This window comes from Mauremys reevesii, unplaced genomic scaffold (genome assembly GCF_016161935.1).
Source record: "Mauremys reevesii isolate NIE-2019 unplaced genomic scaffold, ASM1616193v1 Contig14, whole genome shotgun sequence".
NCBI classification, from domain to species: Eukaryota; Metazoa; Chordata; order Testudines; family Geoemydidae; genus Mauremys; species Mauremys reevesii.
This window is the reverse complement of record NW_024100760.1, coordinates 643329-662694: the sequence shown is the minus strand read 5'-3', so window position 1 is coordinate 662694 and position 19366 is coordinate 643329. Positions and strand designations below refer to the sequence as shown.

Sequence of the window (19366 nt, the reverse complement as noted above, 5' to 3'; positions counted from 1 at the left end):
GACCCCACAGGTCTAGGAGTGGACATTAATCCAGTGCCACACAGCCCCATAGATCCTTCCCCAGCTAAGCTCCTGCCAGCCACTAACCCTAGAGTTACACAGTTCTGCAACTCAGCACCACAAAGGGATTGCACAGCACAGAAATAGGAGGCCTGAGGCCAGGTGACAGGGTGCAGCCATGCAAGCCTCTCTCTACCTGATGCATTTTCTTATGTGATGCTCCCTCCCCTCATTCCCAGCAGTGCCAGCAGCTGAAGGTGCTGCCTCCTCAGGGCAATTGGTGGGCTCTGTTTAGGGGCTGATCTGAGATCCTTTTTTGCTTCATTACCAACGGTTTTGTCTGACATGTGCGGTCACTTCTGAGACCCTTGGCTCATTGGGTACATCTACACTACAGCTGGGAGCGAACTTCCCAGCTTGAGAAGCCAGACACTTGCTAATTCTCCTTGAACTAGTGAAGTAACAGCAGCAGTGTGGGTGGGGTAACAGGGGCAGTGGCTCATGGTAGCCCTCCAAGTACATACCCAGGGGATCAAAGTGAGTTTATATTTGAGCAGCTAAGCCAAGCTGCTACACATGCTTCCCCCAGCTACATTCCTGCTTTTAGCACTTCCTCTCAAGCAGAACTAATACCTCTCTGCCTGCCCAAACAGGGAAGCTCACTCCCAGCTGCAGTGTAGATGTACCCAAAGTTTGGAACAGCCCCACGTGACTGTTCTTGGAACCAGGGCCGCCCAGAGGATTCCGGGGCCGGGGTCTTCGCGGCGGGGCCCTTCCGTTCCTGGACCCGCCGCCGAAATGCCCCGAAGACCCGCGGCGGGGGCCCCCCCGCTGCCGAATTACCGCCAACGTGGGACCCGCCGCCGAAGCGCAGCCCGGTCTTTGGCGGTAATTCGGCAGAGGGGGGCCCGCCGCTGGTCTTCGGGCACTTCGCAGCGGTCCCGAACGGAAGGGCCCCGCCGCCGAACTACCGCCAAAGACCGGGCTAAACTTCGGCGGCGGGTCCCGCTCCGTCTTCGGCGGTAATTCGCCAGCGAGGGGTCCTTCCGCCCCGGAGCGGAAGGACCCCCCGCCGGCGAAGACCGGGAGCGGCAGAAGCTCCTGCGCCTGGCCGCACAAGAGTTTGCCGGGCACCCCGGAGCGAGTGAGAGACCCCGCTCCAGGGGCCCCGAAAAACTCTGGTGGGGGCCCCCGTGGGGCTCGGGGCCTGAGGCAAATTGCCCCTCTTGCCCCCCCCTCTGGGCGGCTCTGCTTGGAACAACCCACACTGATCTCCTTTTCTTCTCTCCCCAGAATGCCAAAAGCTGCGTGATATGCTTGGTGAGTTTATCCACCTTCCTTTAGAGAGCCCTGGACAAAGGCTGCCAGCCACACATGGTGCTGAGCAGATCCAGAAGCACCAGCACCCCAGGGCTGAGTTAATAGCTTGGGCCAAAATCTGTTGCCTTAGTCACCCCAGTCTGAATGCAGCACTGTGAGCTCTCTGAAGCAGACACAGGGTTACCTGCTCTTGTGTCTGGTTAGACTGACAGATGTCACCTGGTCTTTGACAATTCAATGCCAATCACATTGTTCTGATGGAGAAGAAGGGGGCCGGCCACTCTCTATAGATGACTGCTGGAAAGCAGCTCTTCTGGGCCACTCCCAGAACTTGGTTCATGTTTCCATGATTTGTTGCCAAGCCCAGATCCCAGATGTGAACCCTAAACATCAGCCCTCCCATCCCCTAGATACACCTGAAATGCACAGCTTGAATGCTCCAAAGGGCTGTTAGTAACACAGAAAAGGAATTCCCCTTAGACAGAAGAGCTACAAATGTCCAAGCTGTAGTCAGATCCAGGCTCACATCTTCTGTCAAGGTTAGATGCTTTGCAAATCACAGGTCTGCTGTGTGTTGGTGTGTTTTACTAAATGACTGTCCGGCTCCTGTCAAAGGTGTTGGCTCCTGTACTGGGACTGGAGTGAGGCTGTGGGGTCTGTTACTAACCCCAATGTTTATGGGGCACACAGCCCCCGGCTCTGTGTCTAACTTTTTTCTCCTCTCTATTTCAGATGCTGAGAGGAAGGCCTTTGAATCAGGTACTTGGCTAACTCCTGTAAATGTGTCTGTGCTTTCACACTGCAACCAGATAGAAAAATCCCCTATACAATGTAGGGACTTCAGTCACTTTCATGATCATCTCTCCCTGCTCTGGGCCGTAAGAAAAACTGCAGAATTTGCGGTTCAGATTTCAGTATCATCCTTAACAATGGAGAATAAATTTAATGCACATGGACAGCAGGGACTCAGACCGTAGAGTTACCCACTTCTGCAAATCAGCACCACAAAGGGATTGCACAGCACAGAAATAGGAAGTCTGAGGCTGGGTGATAGGCCTGCACTGCTGCAGCCTATCTCTACAGGATACATGTTCTGGTGTGACCCTCCCTCCCATCATTCCTGGCAGTGCCATCAGCATGGGATGCTGCTCCCCGCTTCCTCCCATGGGGGGTGGGGGAGGCAATTTCTGTACTCTGTTTAGCAGCTAATATGGAACTTTGTTGTTTGTTTACAACTGTTTAGTTTGACACATGCTGTGAGTTCTGAGACTCTTGGCTCATTGGGTACCTCTACACTGCAGCAGGGAGCGAGCTTCCCAGCTCGGGGAGCCAGACACAGGCTAGCTCTGCTTGAGGATCATGACCCGGATGTGGGGGGTCAGGCCTAGTTTTGGAGCAGGTGTCAGGTGTGATGAGGCAGCAGGATCAGGTTACCAGGAGATCAAGGAGAAGGAGCAGGTAACACAAGGGAAACAGTCATGAGCAGGGAAAACCCTAGTTTCTTTGACAACTTCCTGGGCCTGTGCTTCATTTAAATACAAGCAGAGAACCAATCAGAACCCACAGCATTCCACCAATCAGATAACAGAAAGGGAGTTTTCTGTCAAAGGTGAGATTGTAGGTCTGGTAGCTGTCAGCAAGTCAGTGGCAGGTGGGCTGGTGCATACTGGCTCCTAACAGCCTGTGGACCAGGTTCCAGGACATCTCCCTGGCATCAGTCCTTTGCCATGTGAGGCCCTCTGGGCAGTGCTGGACCGGGCTTTTTTTATTATGCAATGCTCATACTACTGCAGGGGTAGTATATTTTCCACCAGCCCTCTGTTGTGATGGGGGCCGTATCCCTCCCAGATAAGATACCAAAGCCTGCCAAAAGAACAACATAAGAACGGCCCTACTGGGTCAGACCAAAGGTCCATCTAGCCCAGTATCCTGTCTTCCGACAGTGGCCAGTGCCAGGTGCCCCAGAGGAAATGATCAGAACAGGTAATCAAGGGTTTTCCAGGTAGGGTTTCAAAAGTGAGACATGAAACACTGGGTGAAACTCCTGGGAGTGGGTAGTTGATGTTCAGAAATGACTGAGTTAACCTTTGAGTAGGGGGTTGGACTAGATGACCTCCTGAGGTCCCTTCCAACCCTGAGATTCTATGATTCTATGATTATTGCTGAATCCTAAAGGGCCAGGGAACTGAAAGGCCAACTTGTGAGTGGATCTGTCTGTATGGAGATGCTCCATGGGGAGCCATACATTTTGTCACACTGAGTAGGTGAGGCCTTGCTGTCGACAATGGTCTGTGTACCGTTTATAGGCTTCACTTACCTATTCATGCCTCATGGGCCTGATAAATCCACTGTAATAGGGACTGAGGAGGCGGGAGTATGAGAAGACATAGGTAATTGCAGGTGGAATCAGGAGTGGTACCCTTAGTTTGTGGAAAATGGTCTTTGATCCATGGATGAATGGTCTAGATTGTTATATGCAAACTCTGCAGAAGGGAGTAGTGAGGACTGGTTACTCTGGTGGTGGCTGATGTAACATCACATCTATTGTTCCAGAATCTGGATGGTCCTTTTTTTTTTTGGCCACTGGATGTTGGAGAGTATGTGGAAAGAAGACACATGGATCCTGGCAGTCTCCAGTGAGCCATATGCCGTTGTTGGCAGCCTTATCAATAATAATAATACCAATAATAGCCGCGTAGCTAGGAGTGTCGGAGCAGTGGCTCAGGGTAGCTTCCCTACTACGCACCCTGCAGATCTGAACAGGTTTAAAGTTGAGCGGCCACCCCAAGATACTGCATGTGCCACTCTGCTACTTTAGCACACACTGGCTTAAGCAGAACTAACATGTCTCTGCCAGCCCGAACTGGGAAGCACCGTCCGAGCTGCAGTGCAGATGTACCCAAGTCTGGAAGAGCCCTATGTGACTGTGCTCAGAACACCCCACACTGAACCCATGATACTCCCCTTTCCTTCTCTCCCCAGAGCGCCAGGAAGTGCGTAAGACAATTGGTAAGTTCATCCACCTCCCCATTGGAGCCAAGTAATGATGTGCAGACTCACCTGGCGGCGCCTCCTGCAGCTCTCTCAGGGAATTAGCTCTTCCAGCCTCCAGAGCCTGCTATGAAGGCCGGTGTCCCACTTGCCACTGGGCCCGAGTCCCTCCTGGACCCCAGTGCCCCTTTACTCTGGGTTCTGCCCCCTGGCCATAAACCCACACTCTCGGGGTCTCCCCATCCAGGGGAACCCTCCACCCACTATCCCCACCTCGCCTCAGTCTTGGCTACTGCCAGTCATTGCTTAGCCCCACTCCCTGAGCAGACTGCAGTGTATCCGCCACTCATCACAGGCAAGGGGGTTTGGACCTGGGGCCTCTGCCTACCTGTAGGCTGCCCCCTGCAACTCCTGTACCCAGTAGGCCTTAGGCTAGGCCGCAGCCTGGGGGGTTTCCAGACCAGAGCTCCCCAGCTCCCCTTGGCCTTCCCCCACCCCTGCTCCACTCCAGGTGTCTTCTCAGCTCCCTGCAGCCAGGTCCCTCCCTCTCAGAAACTAGAGAGAGAATGTGTGTCTGAGTATCTGGCTCACAGCCCTTTTATAAGGGCCAGCTGGGTCTGTTTGGGGCATGGCCTCAGCTGAGCCTGCTTCCCCTATCAGCATAGCTGCTTTTCTTTCTGCCACAGCCCCCTCCTGGACAGTTGTAAGCCCCTCAGGGCAGGAGCGGGTAACCACCCCGTTACAAGCCCCCAGGCAGAGGCTCCCAGGTCACACACGGTGCTGAGCAGATCCAGAAGCACCGACACCATATGGCAGGGCTGAGTGAAGAGTTTCAGCCAAAATCAGTCACGTTAGTTACCCCAGTCCCAGTGCAGCACTGTGAGGTCTCTGCAGCAGACTCAGGGGTACATGCTCTCATGTCTGGTTAGACAGACAGGTGTCACCTGGCCTGTGTCAATCCAATGCCAATCACATTGTTCTGATGCAGCAGGTGGGGCCAGCCATTTTCTATAGATGACTGCTGGAGTGCAGCTCTTCTGGGCCACTCCCCAGAACGTGGCTCAGGTTTCCATGCTTTGTTGCCAAGGCCAGATCCCAGATGTGAGCTCCTATCAGCTGCACGTCCATCCCCTAGTTACACCTGGAGCATGTAGCTTTGATGTTCCAAAGGGCTGTTAGTAACGCAGAAAAGGAATTCCCCTTGGACAGAAGGGTTGTGAAGGTCAGAGCTGTATCGGGATCCAGACCCACGTCTTCTATCAAGGTGTGATGCTTTGCAAATCCCAAGGGTCCTGCGTATTGATATCTATCACTAACCATGAGCTCTGCTCCTATCAAAGCTGCTGGCTCCTGGAGCTGGGAGTGTGGCTGTGGGTGTGTGTTACTAACCCCAGTTGTTCTGGGGCACACAGCTTCTGTCTCTGTATCTAACTCTTTTCTCTTTCCCATTTTAGCATCTAAGGAAGAGAAGATCAAGGAACTGGAATCAGGTACTTGGATAATCCCTAGTAACTGTGTGTCTCCGCTTTTACGTTCTAACGTGATATGAAAATCACCACACTCAAAAGTATGGACTTCAGTCACATTCATGATTATCTCCCCCCTCCCGTGGAAATATTCAAACACTGCAGAATTTGCAGATCACATTTAAATATCATCCTTAATGACAGAGCATGAATTTAGTGCCTATGAACTAACAGGATTTAACCAGGGATGGGCAAACTTCCTCCCAGCAATTCTATGCATATATCTCAGTTCTGACTTGCTCTGCTGGTTCCCCAGTGCCCACAGACAGCTCTCTGCTATCCTTGCCCTGGATTCCCATGGACAAAGCTCTGCTGGTGCCACTCAATCTTGACCTGCATCCCCCTGCTATCTCAGCCCTGGACTCTCCAGTCCCACAGCTCTGCGGTGACCCTCGATCTCAATGTGCAGTTAGTGGTGGCATTACATTCCTGCAAGCCGTACAATTCCAGGGAACCCCAAGGCAGTGAGGGGCCCCCTGAAAGCCAGAGCTGGTCCACCAGGAGTCAGCTGCTCCATCTTACTCAGTGCTGCCCAGCATCCTGAATTGTGTCCTCCACACAGCGTGACCTCACACACACTATACATGCCAGGTCACTGGTAAGGGCCCCAGAAATGAGCTGTGCAGCGAGGTCCCCATGGGATAAACACCACCCCTGCCTGCAGCCCTCAGTGATCCCAGCCCTGGGTTTCCTCCCTCAGCCCCAACTCTGTTGCCATCCCTCAGTGCCCATCCACCGTTTCCCTGCTATCCCAACCCTCAGCTCCTCAGTCCTGTCCAGTTTCCTCACATCCTAGTCTAGGCCTGGGCCTTGAATGAACAGAGTATCCAAAACCTACTATGCTTTATATGGGCTCCATGAGGTGCACTTTAATGGGCCCCACCACCCACCTTGTTCCACTAGGAGCCGAGACAGGACCTGACCCCATGTCTCTAGGGATGAACTGTAACTCCAGTGCCACACAGCCCCATGGACCCTTCCCCAGCTAAGCTCCTGCCAACCACTAACCCTAGAGTCACACAAATCAGCACCACAAAGGGATTGCTGGACACAGAAATACCAGGTCTAAGGCCAGGTGACAGACTACAGGACTACAGGCCTCTCTCTATGCAATACATGTTCGGGTATGACACTCCCTCCCCTCATTCCCAGCAGGGCCATCAGCTGGAAGTGCTGCCCTCAGGGGCAATTTTTTTAAAGATGATCTGGGACTTTGTCTGTTGTTCATTAACAACAATTTTGTCTGACGCATCCTGTCAGTTCTGAGAACCTTGACTTGAATGAGCGTTCCAGCTCGGATATCTGACTCATGCTAGCTCTGCTCGAGTATTATGAGTGGTCAGCCTAGTAGTCGGAGCAGGAGCAGGAGTCAGGTGTGAACATTCAGCAGAGTCAGGTTCCCAGGAGATCAGAGTCAGGGAGAAGGAGCAGGTGGGAGAAGGGAACCAGTCCTGAGCAAGAAATACCCCAGTTGCATGGAAAAAATTCCTGGTCCTGTGCTTCATTTAAATAGAAGCAAAGAACCAATCAGGACCCACAGTGTTCCACCGATCAGATACCCGAAATGGAGTCCTCTGTTACAGTTGAGGTTGTAGGTCTGGTAGGTGTCAGCAGGTCAGTGGGAGGTGATTTGGAACTTACTGGCTGAGAAGAGCCCTGTGGGCCAGGCTTCAAGACATCTCCCTGGTATCAGTCCCTTGGACCAGGACTTTTGGGGTGATTCTTATGGAATGCTCATACTACCGCAGGAGTGTGTATATTTTCCACCATCTCTCAGGTGTTCTCAGGGCCGTATCCCTCCCAGATAAGGTAGCACAGCCGGCCAAAAGGGTTTCCCATGTAGGGTTTCAAAATTGAGACATGAAACACCGGGTGAATCTCCAGAGAATGGGGTAATTGATGTTCAAAAGTGCCTGCGTTAACCTGTTGCTGTATCCTAAAGGGTCCAAGAAACTGAAAGTCCAGCTTGTGAAAGGGTCTGTCTGTTCAGAGATTCTTCATGGAGAGCCATACTTTCCCCTCCACTGAGTAATCCACTGTACTAGGTCTGAGGTGGCTGGGATGGGAGAGGACATTAGTAATTGCAGTTGGAATCAGGAGTGGTACCTTTAGTTAGTGGAAAACGGTCTTTGATCCACAGATGTATGGTCTGTGTTGTTATATGGAAACTGTGCACAAGGGAGAAGCGAGGACCAGTCACCCTGGTGGTGGCTGGTGTAACATCACAGCTACTGTTCAAGGATCTGGTTGGTCCTTTTTTTTGGCCACTGGATGTTGGAGAGCATGTGGAGAGAAGACCTGTGTGGACCCTCATCAGGCAAAGGGCACCAGAGGCCATGAACTGAGGCCACTGATCAGAGATGATGGGTTCTGGAAAGTCATGGAGGCGGACACAGTTTATATATAGTTAGACCATCCCTTCAGTGGAGGGTACGCCCGTGCAGGAGACAAATGGGGCCATTTTAGGAAAGTGTTCCGCTACTGTCCATATTACTGTGAATTTGTTGGACTCCGGTAATTCTACAATAAAGTTCACACAATAGCTGCACGGTTGAGATAGGATGTCCAAGGAATGGAGGAGACCTCTGGGTGTGTGTCTGCTTGGCATAGGCACAAATATCACAGGAGGCAATGAATGGGTTGCATCCGGGGCCACCAAAAGAGACGGGATATTAACCATTAGGACTTACAGTTCCCCATGTGTTCCACTAAAAAAAATCATGGCAGACCACAACTGTTGCTGGGCCTTGAAAAACACAAAAAGGTTCCCCCCTGTTCCTGATCCATTTCTGGGAGTTGTGCTGCTGTTTGTTGACAATGATTTGTTCATCAGGTGGAATTCCTGAGGCAGAGGTAGAGCGTATCAATATGAGTGTATCCCGGTGAGGAGCTGTGCTGTGAATATTATGGCATAGGGCTTCGGCCTTGCTGTTTTTGGTTCTGGGACAATATGTGATGATGCAATCAAACCTTGAGAAGAAATAGGGTCCAAGGGAGGTGCAGTTGGTTTAAGACTTTTGCCCTTCATAGGTACTCACAGGTATAATCAGTGAATACCTCATACCAACCTGTATCAGCAGAGAGGTGGTGGAAATGAACTGCAGAGAAGGTTGTGGTGCCCTGCCCCTGTGGGATCTTCCCTAGGACAGCCTGAACAGTTCAAACTTGGTGCAGATCATCCAATAGAAGTGACGTGGCTCAGAGGAAGACTTCCCAGTTTGATAAAACCAGGATGTTGCCCTCCAGAAAAGAGAGGCCCAAGTCTTGGGCTTCCCCTGATACCAGGCTGATAACCACCTTTGCACAATTGGTAGGTTAGGACTGAGGACACATCATGAACCAAAAGTAACATTGGTTATAAACCCCTGGAATTGCTAGCAGTTACATCTGCCTGAATGGTTAGATGGTATCAGAAAACAGGGCTCCATGGGCCATGGCTGGAGAGTGGTATTTTCCATTCACAGCTGTCTTACTCACTCCTGCAATATTTGGTTCTGCAAAGTCAGGTGGGTAGCCCGAGCCTGCAGGGCTTGGTGTCTGCCTGAAGGCAGGCAGCCCACTCTAGCATGTCTGGTGCTCCAGAGGGCAGAAGTTGGGTAGCTGAATCCATTCTGTCAGCACCAGGCCCACTCCTGTAGCCTATGTAGTCTGTGCAGACGGTCACAACTGGGACATGGGTGGTCAGGCCTAGTGGTCAGAACAGAGGTCAGAAGCCAGGAGCCAGGCCAGCCTACCAGAAGAACAGACACCGAGATAGTGCAGAAGGGCAGCCGGAAAGTCAGGAGGCAGCAGGTCATGTTACTGGGAGATCAGAGTCAGGCAGCAGAAGCAGGTAGCACAGGGGAGGCAGCACTAAGCAGGGGAAGCCCAGTGGCACAGGTGACTTCCTTGTCCTGTGCTTAGTTTAAATAGAAGCAGGGAACCAGTCAGGACTCCCGGAGATCCACCAATCAGCTTCCAGGACTGGAATCCTCTGTCAGAGCTGAGCTTCGCATTCTGCGGGGGTGCCTGGAAGACACTGGCTCCTGCTAGTCCTGTAGACAAGTGTACCACACTCGAGGGCTCTGCTGTTCATAGACTCATAGACTCATAGAGTTTAAGGTCAGATTGGACCATCATGAGTATCTACTCTGACATCCTGCACATCGCAGGCCACTGAACCTCACCCACCCACTCCTGTAGCAGACCCCTAACCTCTGGGTGAGTTACTGAAGTCCTCAAATCATGATTTAAAGATTTCAAGTTACAGAGAATTCACCATTTGCACTAGTTTAAACTGGTAAGTGACCCATGCTGCAGAGGAAGGTGAAAAAAACTCCAGAGTCTCGGCCAATCTGACCAGGAGGAAAATTCCTTTCCAACCCCAAATATGGTGATCAGTTAGACCCTGAGCGTGTGGGCAAGAATCACCAGCCAGACACCTGGGAAAGAATCCTCCATAGTAATTGAGATGGTGAACCATCTAGTGTCCCATCTCCAGCAGTTGGGGATTTTTCCTCTGGGCAGTCTCCAGTGAGCCACATGCTGTTGTTGGCAGCCCCATCAATAATAATAATATCAATAATAGCCATAATGCTAGAAGTATCAGGGGCAGTGGCTCAGGGTAGCTGCCTTACTACGCACCCTGCAGATCTGAACAGGTTTGAAGTTGAGCGGCCACCCCAAGATACTGCATGTGCCACTCTGCTACTTTAGCACACTGGGTTAAGCAGAACTAACATGTCTCTGCCAGCCCGAACTGGGAAGCACCGTCCGAGCTGCAGTGCAGATGTACCCAAGTCTGGAAGAGCCCCTTGTGACTGTGCTCAGAATGCCCCACACTGATCCCATGATGGTCTCCTTTTCTTCTCTCCCCAGAGCGCCAGAAGCTGCGTGAGACAATTGGTAAGTTCATCCACTTCCTCATTAGAGCCCTGTAACGGTGTGCAGACTCACCCGGCGGCGCCTCCTGCTGCTTTCTCAAGGAATTCGCTCTTCCAGCCTCCGGAGTGCGCTCTGCAGGCCAGTGTCCCACTTGCCGCTGGGCCCGATTCTCTCCTGGACTCCGGTACCCCTTTACTCTGGGTCATGCCCCCCTGGCCATAAACCCACAGTCTCTAGGTCTCCCCACCCAGGGAAACCCCTCACCCACTATCCCCACCTCGCCTCAGTCTTAGCTACTGCCAGTCATTACTTAGCCCCACTCCCTGAGGAGACTGCAGTGTATCAGCCACTCATCACAGGCAAGGGGGTTTGGACCTGGGGCCTCTGCCTACCCGTGGGCTACCACGTGCAACCCCTGTACCCAGTAGGCCGTAGGCTAGGCCGCAGCCTGGGGGGTTTCCAGGCTGGAGCTCCCCTTGGCCTTCCCCCAGCCCTGTTCCACTCCAGGTACCTTCTCAGCTCTCTGCAGCCAGGTCCCTCCCTCTCAGAAGCTAGAGAGAGAATATGTGTCTGAGCATCTGGCTCACAGCCCTTTTATAAGGGCCAGCTGGGTCTGTTTGGGGTGTGGCCCCAGCTGAGCCTGCTTCCCCTATCAGCATAGCTGCTTTTCCTTCTGCCACAGCCCCCTCCTGGACTGTTGTAAGCCCCTCAGGGCAGGAGCGGGTAACCACCCCGCTACAGGCCCCCAGGCAGAGGCTCCCAGGTCACACACGGTGCTGAGCAGATCCAGAAGCACCAACACCACGGGGCAGGGCTGAGTGAACGGTTTCAGCCAAAATCAGTCACATTAGTTACCCCAGTCCAAGTGAGCACTGTGAGCTCTCTGCAGCAGATGCAGGGGTACCTGCTCTCATGTCTGGTTAGACGGACCGGTGTCACCTTGCCTGTGTCAAGCCAATGCCAATCACATTGTTCTGATGCAGCAGGTGGGGCCATCCGTTTTCTATCAATGACTGCTGGAGAGCAGCTCTTCTGGGCCTCTCCCCAGAACATGGCTCACGTTTCCATGCTTTGTTGCCAAGGCCAGATCCCAGATGTGAGCTCCTATCAGCTGCACGTCCATTCCCTAGTTACAACTGGAGCATGTAGCAGTTCCAAAGGACCGTTAGTAACACAGAAAAGGAATTCTCCTTAGACAGAAGGGTTGAGAACGTCAGAGCTGTATCAGGATCCAGACCCACGTCCTCCCTCAAGGTTAGATGCCTTGCAAATCCCAGGGGTCCTGCGTATTGGTACCTATCACTAACCATGAGCTCTGCTCCTATCAAAGCTGCTGGCTCCTGGAGCTGGGAGTGTGGCTGTGGGTGTCTGTAACTAACCCCAGTTGTTATGGGTCACACAGCATCACACAGCATGTCTCTGTGTCTAACTCTTTTCTCTTTCCCATTTCAGCATCTCAGAAGAAGGGTTGGTTCGGTTAGTGTCCCTGCAGGAGCTCCACTCCAGGTGAGCTAGTGCCCCCTGTGCCTTTGATTGGAGATTTCTCCTAGCAGTGTCCGTTCAGCCCCTGTGTGTGTGCTAGTCGTCTCATGCCCCCTGCCTTTCCTCCTTAGCAGTTTTACAAAGTTCAACTGCTGTTCCCTCCAGCAACTATAGAGTGAACTTCTCACTTCTTCCTTAAATCACTTGCTTGTCTCCCAATAGCCACTTTTATCAACTCAAATCACCATTTCAAGTATTGTCCTGGGTATTTTAAATCCCCATGCTTATACTTACTTACTTACTCCTTCCTTCCACTATGCCCTCAAATTTTCCAACCTGTTTTCCAACCTCTCTATCTGTTGCCTGCCCGCTTGGGCCCAATCCTGCTTTTCTCACTGAATCGTCCCTTCCATGAGCACCGGCTTTGTTCCACTACCAGTTTACCTAGAAGGGTGGGCTTCTCAACTAGCCCCCACCGTTCCTGGTCTCTTCCCTTAAACATTCTTACTCACCAGGCTACCCAAGTCCTCCCCCATGAGTCTTGCGACCTGGGCAAAAATGTATGGCCCATTGGCGTTTAACTATTTAATTTCCTCTTGTGGCAAACACACTGCTGTTACGGCATATGCTGAGCACAAATGGTTAAATTTTGACAAGTCCCTGAAGGACCGATACTTGCTTAGCCAGGGCTTCCTTTTCTACCTGGAAGTCCTGTCTCAAGGCCTGCAACTTGCCCTGGGCATAGGTTTGAGTTGCTGCCTCGTTCATGATCTATGCTCTTAATTTGCTCAATTCTAGTTATCAAGTACACATCTCTTCCCTTTTCTCCAACTTCTCTATTGCCCAGTCCTGCTATGACTAGGGGTAGATCCACCTGCCACCCTTCCTGGTCAACCACGGTGGAGAGAGGAATGCTAAACCGCTCTCCAGTTCTCAGACTCACTGTGGCTGAATGGGCACACCTTTAATCATGCAATCCTCAACATATAACACCAACAGTACCATGCAAAGCAAACATAAAAATAACAAGGCAAAACAAATAGATGGTGTGAATTCTGCAGGGCTCCCCCCTTTTCAATTGCCCACCAAACTGTGACAAATTTCTGTTACCAATCTATCCCTCATGTCAGGTGAACAGGCAGACACTGCAGGATCGTTGGAGGAAGATAAAGAAAACACACCATATGACTGAATTTTAAAGCTTCATTAATAAAATAATAAAACAACAGAGAGTGTTGGGAACGCTCCCACATCACTCAGGGAAAAAAACATTAATACCCCAAGCCCTAAGCCACTTTCATACTCACGCACGTACGTCCAGACTGGCCACATCTGTGTATAACATCCAGAGAAGGCGCTGTGCGATCTCCAACTTGCTTCCGCTCTTGGGAGGGCTGTTCTTTTACGCCCTGGGATCTCCTGGGGCATCTCTTTCAGAGATTCCAGTCCAGACGGCTGTCTGTGGCTTCTTCAGTGTCACCAAGCCACACCGGCTCCAGGATTGAAAAGGCATACTATTGGATCTCACCGGACAGTTAAGCTTTGCAAATGTAATCTCAGACCTGTAACTTGTATTGCCTTTGGTTTCCTCTGTCTATGTTTTTTCACAGCCAGCTGGGGCCGAAAGCAGTCTTTCTTTGCACTTAGCATGGTCTGCGTTGATTCTTGACCTTGAACACAAAGCGACTTTCTCTTTATCTCTGGGCAAAGCTGAATTTCAAATTATCCCGTTCCTTTCCTCAATAGACAAATTGCTCCCACTGTGTGTCAGAGGCTTTTTTGTGATTAAAAGCGCCTCTGAGATGTATGATCTTATCTAGATTGAAGATACATTCTAGTGGGCATTGTTTAGATGGATTTTCACATGTGCAAAGATTCCAATTGTCTAAATACCTGCAGGTTTTAGGACCATAAAGTACATACATGTAATATGCTGGGGTACCCTTAGGGGGTGAGAGGGAATACTTAGACTGTCCCCCACCCATTTTCCAATCACACACAGGGAGAACACCCTATTCGCTAGTGGCTGATAAACTAAGGATCTCACCCTACAGGGCACTCACACAGGAGAGACACACAGAGAGAAGAAGGGGGAGGGAAGATGGGTTGGATCTTCTACAGATTCTCTAGGTGGAGTTACCGGGCTTGCTTTAGAATAATTCTGGTCACGAGCTTACACTTCACAGAATACTCTGGGCATCTTCCAGCAACTCTCATTCACACTGGTGTACACACACATACACACCAAGGCCTCTATTTCTAAATACCACGATGCATCTATACCTTACGTCCGGACTCAATACACTTTCCCTTATGAGGCAGTAACAACCCCTCCTGAGGCGGTAAAAACCCCTCAGCACCGGTGCATACCTAATGCATTTCCCTTATGCATCAACCTTATTAGGGGCGGCCAAACTAACAGTTTCCCAGCACCGGATACAACTACCTTATTGGGGGTGGCAAAACTAAGTCCCCAGCACCACATAAATTAACCTTATCGGGGCTGGCGAAACAGTTCCCCAACACCGCTCTGCATCTGATTGTGCTGCACAGTCAATAAGTTCAGATGGCATAAGCCCAACAGGGACAGACGGCCCCACGGACAGTCCTCCTCTGATACCCCAATAGAGATTTCAAAAGGTCTCATACCTCTCTTGTGGTGCCATGGAGTTCGAAGTGGAACGATCCATAGCAGCTCCCTGTGTCTCAGTAGGCGTTGCCATCCCGGACAAGCCCCCAAATTGTCGGAGAAAAGCTTAGTTCTCACTCTTTGATTGGGTGCAGCAAAATCAGATACTTTATTATTCTCAAGCAATTGCATAGAGGGAGAGAGTGTGCTAGGACACAGGGTTTCCCCCTCCTAGGCAGGTCTCTCTACAGGTAAACAATTACAGCGAGCATTTATACTCTTTGTTACATACAATATAAGCAACAGCTGCATTTTGTTTATACGTAGGCCATCTTGATATCTTATTTTTCTCACTTCTATTTAGACGCTAGTCTACATTCCTCATTATCGACACAATGTTGCAACCACTTCTCACACAGTTCTTTCCCAATCGCCGCACACAATCCTTGCTTCTACAAATCTTGTGTTATTAGGGTTACAGCTAGCCTGACTCTTGCTCACAGAGGTGACTGTTTGCATTGCAATCCCTGTCAGTTCTTGCTCTACTTCCACAACAGGGACAGTACCGATTTTGTGGTCTTTTTCTTATATAGGCTCCTATTACCTCCCACCTCTGTCCCGATTTTTCACATTTGCTGTCTGGTCACCCTACCTGTCTCTCAGTTCAAAGAGACAGGACATTTCTCCTTCAGCAGCGAGGGCCCATGAACTATGTGTAAAGCAATCACACGGTCACAGAGCAGCCCCCAGAACTGAGTCCTCTGCCTAAATGACAGAGAATAACTCCGTCTCTTTCCATTTCAGACAGAGTGGTCTCAGTGCTAGGTAAGAGAACGTGTTTTCGTGTCACATTTCAAATCACTTGGTCTCTTTCTATTTGCCAATGACCTCTCTCCCAGAACAGCACCTCCCGTGGGAGCAAGTTCCCTGTGTTTGCTGTGCCCCTGACCATGTTTGTTTCTCTTCCCTACCAGATTTCAGGAGGGCTTGGAGCTACATGGGTGAGTGGGGCTGCAAGGGGCTGAGCAGATGCTGCACTGGGGTTAGTGGTGTTGGCATTATGTAGCTGAGCTGTCAGAGGTGTGGGGTCCCCGTGGGGCAGCCAGGGCAGGGCAGGGCAGGGCTGGCTGCAGAGCCATGGGGCTGGATGTTGCGAATGGTCCTGAACATGCTGCCCTGAGCTGTAAATCTCACCTCTGGGCAGTTCCCTTGCAATTCCCCCCTCCAGCTAGTCCTGACACCCCACCACATCTCCATTGGCCCTTCAGCGATGATCCATCCCTACACAATCAGCTCCCCCAACAGCCCCACTCAGCCCTCCCTCCAGAGCCTGCAGAGTCTTCACTCCCTGGGCATCTTCCATGGACTCCCAGAGCCCTAGTGCCTCTCAGGGACTGATCCTGTGCAGGGGGGGCGTGAGAGGAAGCAAGGAGCCCAATCCCCATTCCAGTTCCCCCCACCTCCCCACCAGCTCAGTGACTTGGCCCAGGCTAGCGGTGCCAGTCCCACTAGTCACCCCAACCTTAATACTCTGTTAATACTCTGTTCTTCACTCTGGCTATGCTGGCTGGAATCTCTCCTGTGGGATCATGGGGTCCATGATGGGCCCGTGGCTAATGGGAATATTTTGGTTTTTCTCCCCAGTCTGCATCACCCTGGAGCCAATTTGGAAACACCCTGAAATCACCATCTCTGGAGATGGCAGAAGAGTCCAACATGACCCCCAATCTCCATGGCCGGCTGGCCTATCTGGAGCCCTGATAGCCCTGGGGAAGGGGGGGTTTGTGTCCAGGAATCATTATGCTTTAGGCCTTGTCTACACTGCCACTTTACAGTGCTGCAACGTTCTTGCTCAGGAGTGTGGAACACCATCACCACCCCCAGCAAGTTTCAGCGCTGTAAAGCGTCAGTGTAGACAGTGCACCAGCGCTGGGAGCTATGCCCATCCTGGGGTTGGGTATTTTACAGCGCTGGGGGAGCTCTCTCCTAGAGCTGGTACCACAACTACACATCCATGTTAAAGTGCTGCTGCAGCAGCACTTTAACATTGTTAGTGAAGACATACCTTTAAAGATGGCATTTGCAGGGGATACTGGGAGGTGGAGGTGGGGGACAGCCTGGACTGGGAGCTGGGGATGCTGAGAGAGACTGTGAGGGGCTGAGTGAGACAGGAGAGGCTGGAAAGACTCCCTGAGGGGGGGTGCTGGGCACTGGGGAGATCTGGGGGGGGCAGTATCACCCCAGGGAGGCCGACACTGTGATCTGGAACTGTGGTGTGCCATCGACAGTAGTTGGGGTGTATCTGTATCTAGAAGGGGGGAGTCTCTCGTTCTATAGTGTCAGTTCAATGGCCCTTATCCTGGAGATTCCTGTGGAAGGTTCTGAGAGATTGTTCCCATTCCTCAGCCCTGGTCATGCTGCAGGGAGGGACCAGGGAAAACCCCTCAGCATCTCCTCCCCCCCACGCCCAAGCGTCTGGGATTTCCACAGTAATTAGGAGTTAGTGGATCTGTTATTCAGGGAGATCCCACAGCCTCTGCACAACCTCCTGCCCTTAGGGACAGGGAGGGGCAGGAAAAAACACAGGGCCACTGCAGAAACAGTCTCAGCACCTGGACAGCACTCGGCCCTGGAGACAAGGAAGTGAAAGAAAACAGCTCATGTGGTATACAATAAATCCAGAAACATCTACCCACCAACCTGCGTCCCAAGTTGAGGATGGGGAATAAAACTGAGCAGGACCTCCACAACTGCAAACAGCCCTCAGAGAGAAGGGGGGAAAGAAACATCAAAATCCTGAGTTCTGAACCCCTCCTGTGGGGCAAAGGGAATCACACAGAGAGAAACACTCAGAACTTGACTCCCAAGGGGTCTCTGGAGCTGACTCTTGTTCCTGGGATACCAGGGCCAGGAAATATGATGTGGGGAATCAGACACAAATGCCGACACCTGGGAAAGAACCTTGCCCCACAGGGAATGTGGGGAAATGGCAACGTCATAAGTTTTCTGCCCCCTGAACTCAAAAGAAAACTGCAGCGATTTGTGACAACGTTTTGACCCAACCCACAGTTACATCGGAATGTGCTGATTGGAGGGAACTACAGTAACAACTGTTAAATGTAGGAAATTCAGTACACACCAGTCGGGGGATGCAGAAGGGAAGGGTCTCACAGTGGCACTGACTCACTCCCGTTGCATACACACACACACTGCTCCTGCCAGCCTCAGTCCATGTGAATGGGTGACAGGATCGGGCCCTCTGTGTATCAGACTGGACTGTGATAGTCTCACACTGAGCAGTACCCCGAGTGCTGAACCCACCCCCCAACCACCAGAGCCCTTCCCTGGGCTCTAGCAGGGCTGGCTGGGCTCGAGGTTCAGATGCTGTTGGAAATTGTAGCAAAGGGGATGGGGTGCAGGAGGAGAACAGGCTGCCAGCTGCAACATTGTCAAGTCTCATGGTGCCACAGAGTGAGAATTTTTCATAATATTTTGGATAAATATGGTGTGTGCTTCAGTTTTCCCTATGTGGTACATGGTTAACTAGGTGGGGGGAGGGAGGGTGTTTGCTCTTTGCAGAGGCCCAGAGACACAGGTGTGACTGATGCCCAGCTGACTGGGCCTGGAGCCCCTGGAGACTCTCAGAAGAAAATGGCCGCTTCAATTGCCCAGATATTCGGCACCTAGCAACATGACCATGGATGGCCCCACCCACTTTGGGAAGCCAGCTGGATGTGACCAGCTGGAGGACAAAGGATCGGGGAGGGGGCAGGTGGGGTTGTTAAATTTGGGCTATTGAAGGCAGAGAGAAGCTCCTGGACTGGGACTAAAGAAGGGTCTGTTGTCTCTGGACTAGGGTGACCAGACAGAATATGTGAAAAATAGGGTCGGGGGTGGGGGGTAATAGGAGTCTATATAAGAAAAAGACCCAAAAATCTGGACTGTCCCTATAAAATCGGGACATCTGGTCACCCTACTCTGGACTGACCCAGATGGATTATGCTGGAACTTTTGATTCTCTGTGTTAACTAACAACTTCCTACACTGTGTTCTAAACACCCAATAAACCCCATGCTGTTACAGTGCTGGCTGAGTCACTCCAGAGTCGGGGGTGCACTGCTCCCTTTGGGTGTGCAAGTCTCCCCCAGATGTCCAGCTCAGACGGACTCACTGAGGGGAGCTCACAGCATGAAGCCAGGGGACTGAAAGCTCTGAGATTCGGTCCCAGGAGGTGGTGAAGCCAAGTGGCTTACCCTACAGAGAGTGTGACCCTATATGAGCTGACACACAGAAGGGGACCTCCCAGGGACTGTTCCAGAGCACCAGACCTGTGGATCCATGACACATGGTATTTGCTATTTCCTTTAAAGCCCCAGCTCCTGGGATTGTGGGAGAATCTCAGTTTTGGCTTAAAGCAAATAAAAAGTAACTTTCTAGCCCATGGCTATGGTGAGGAGCTGTAAAGTGTGACCCCAATACCCTGTGCTCCATGTCTGTCTTTACTGCTGGGTGTGCTGCATTTAAACTCTAGAGCCTGGCTGTTGGTTTAGTGCAG

The 19366-nt window shown here is 51.5% G+C and overlaps 1 long non-coding RNA gene and 1 pseudogene across 1 annotated transcript; both read left to right on the top strand.

Moving 5' to 3' along the window:
- The window catches only part of LOC120393049, a 46289-nt pseudogene extending 28671 nt beyond the window's left edge, over nucleotides 1-17618 (top strand).
- Nucleotides 4311-12173, top strand: LOC120393054. Its single transcript, XR_005591887.1, has 4 exons — nucleotides 4311-4329; nucleotides 5766-5801; nucleotides 10695-10721; nucleotides 12153-12173. It is a non-coding gene; the product is annotated as an uncharacterized LOC120393054 (long non-coding RNA).
- Nucleotides 17619-19366: the final 1748 nt, after the last annotated feature.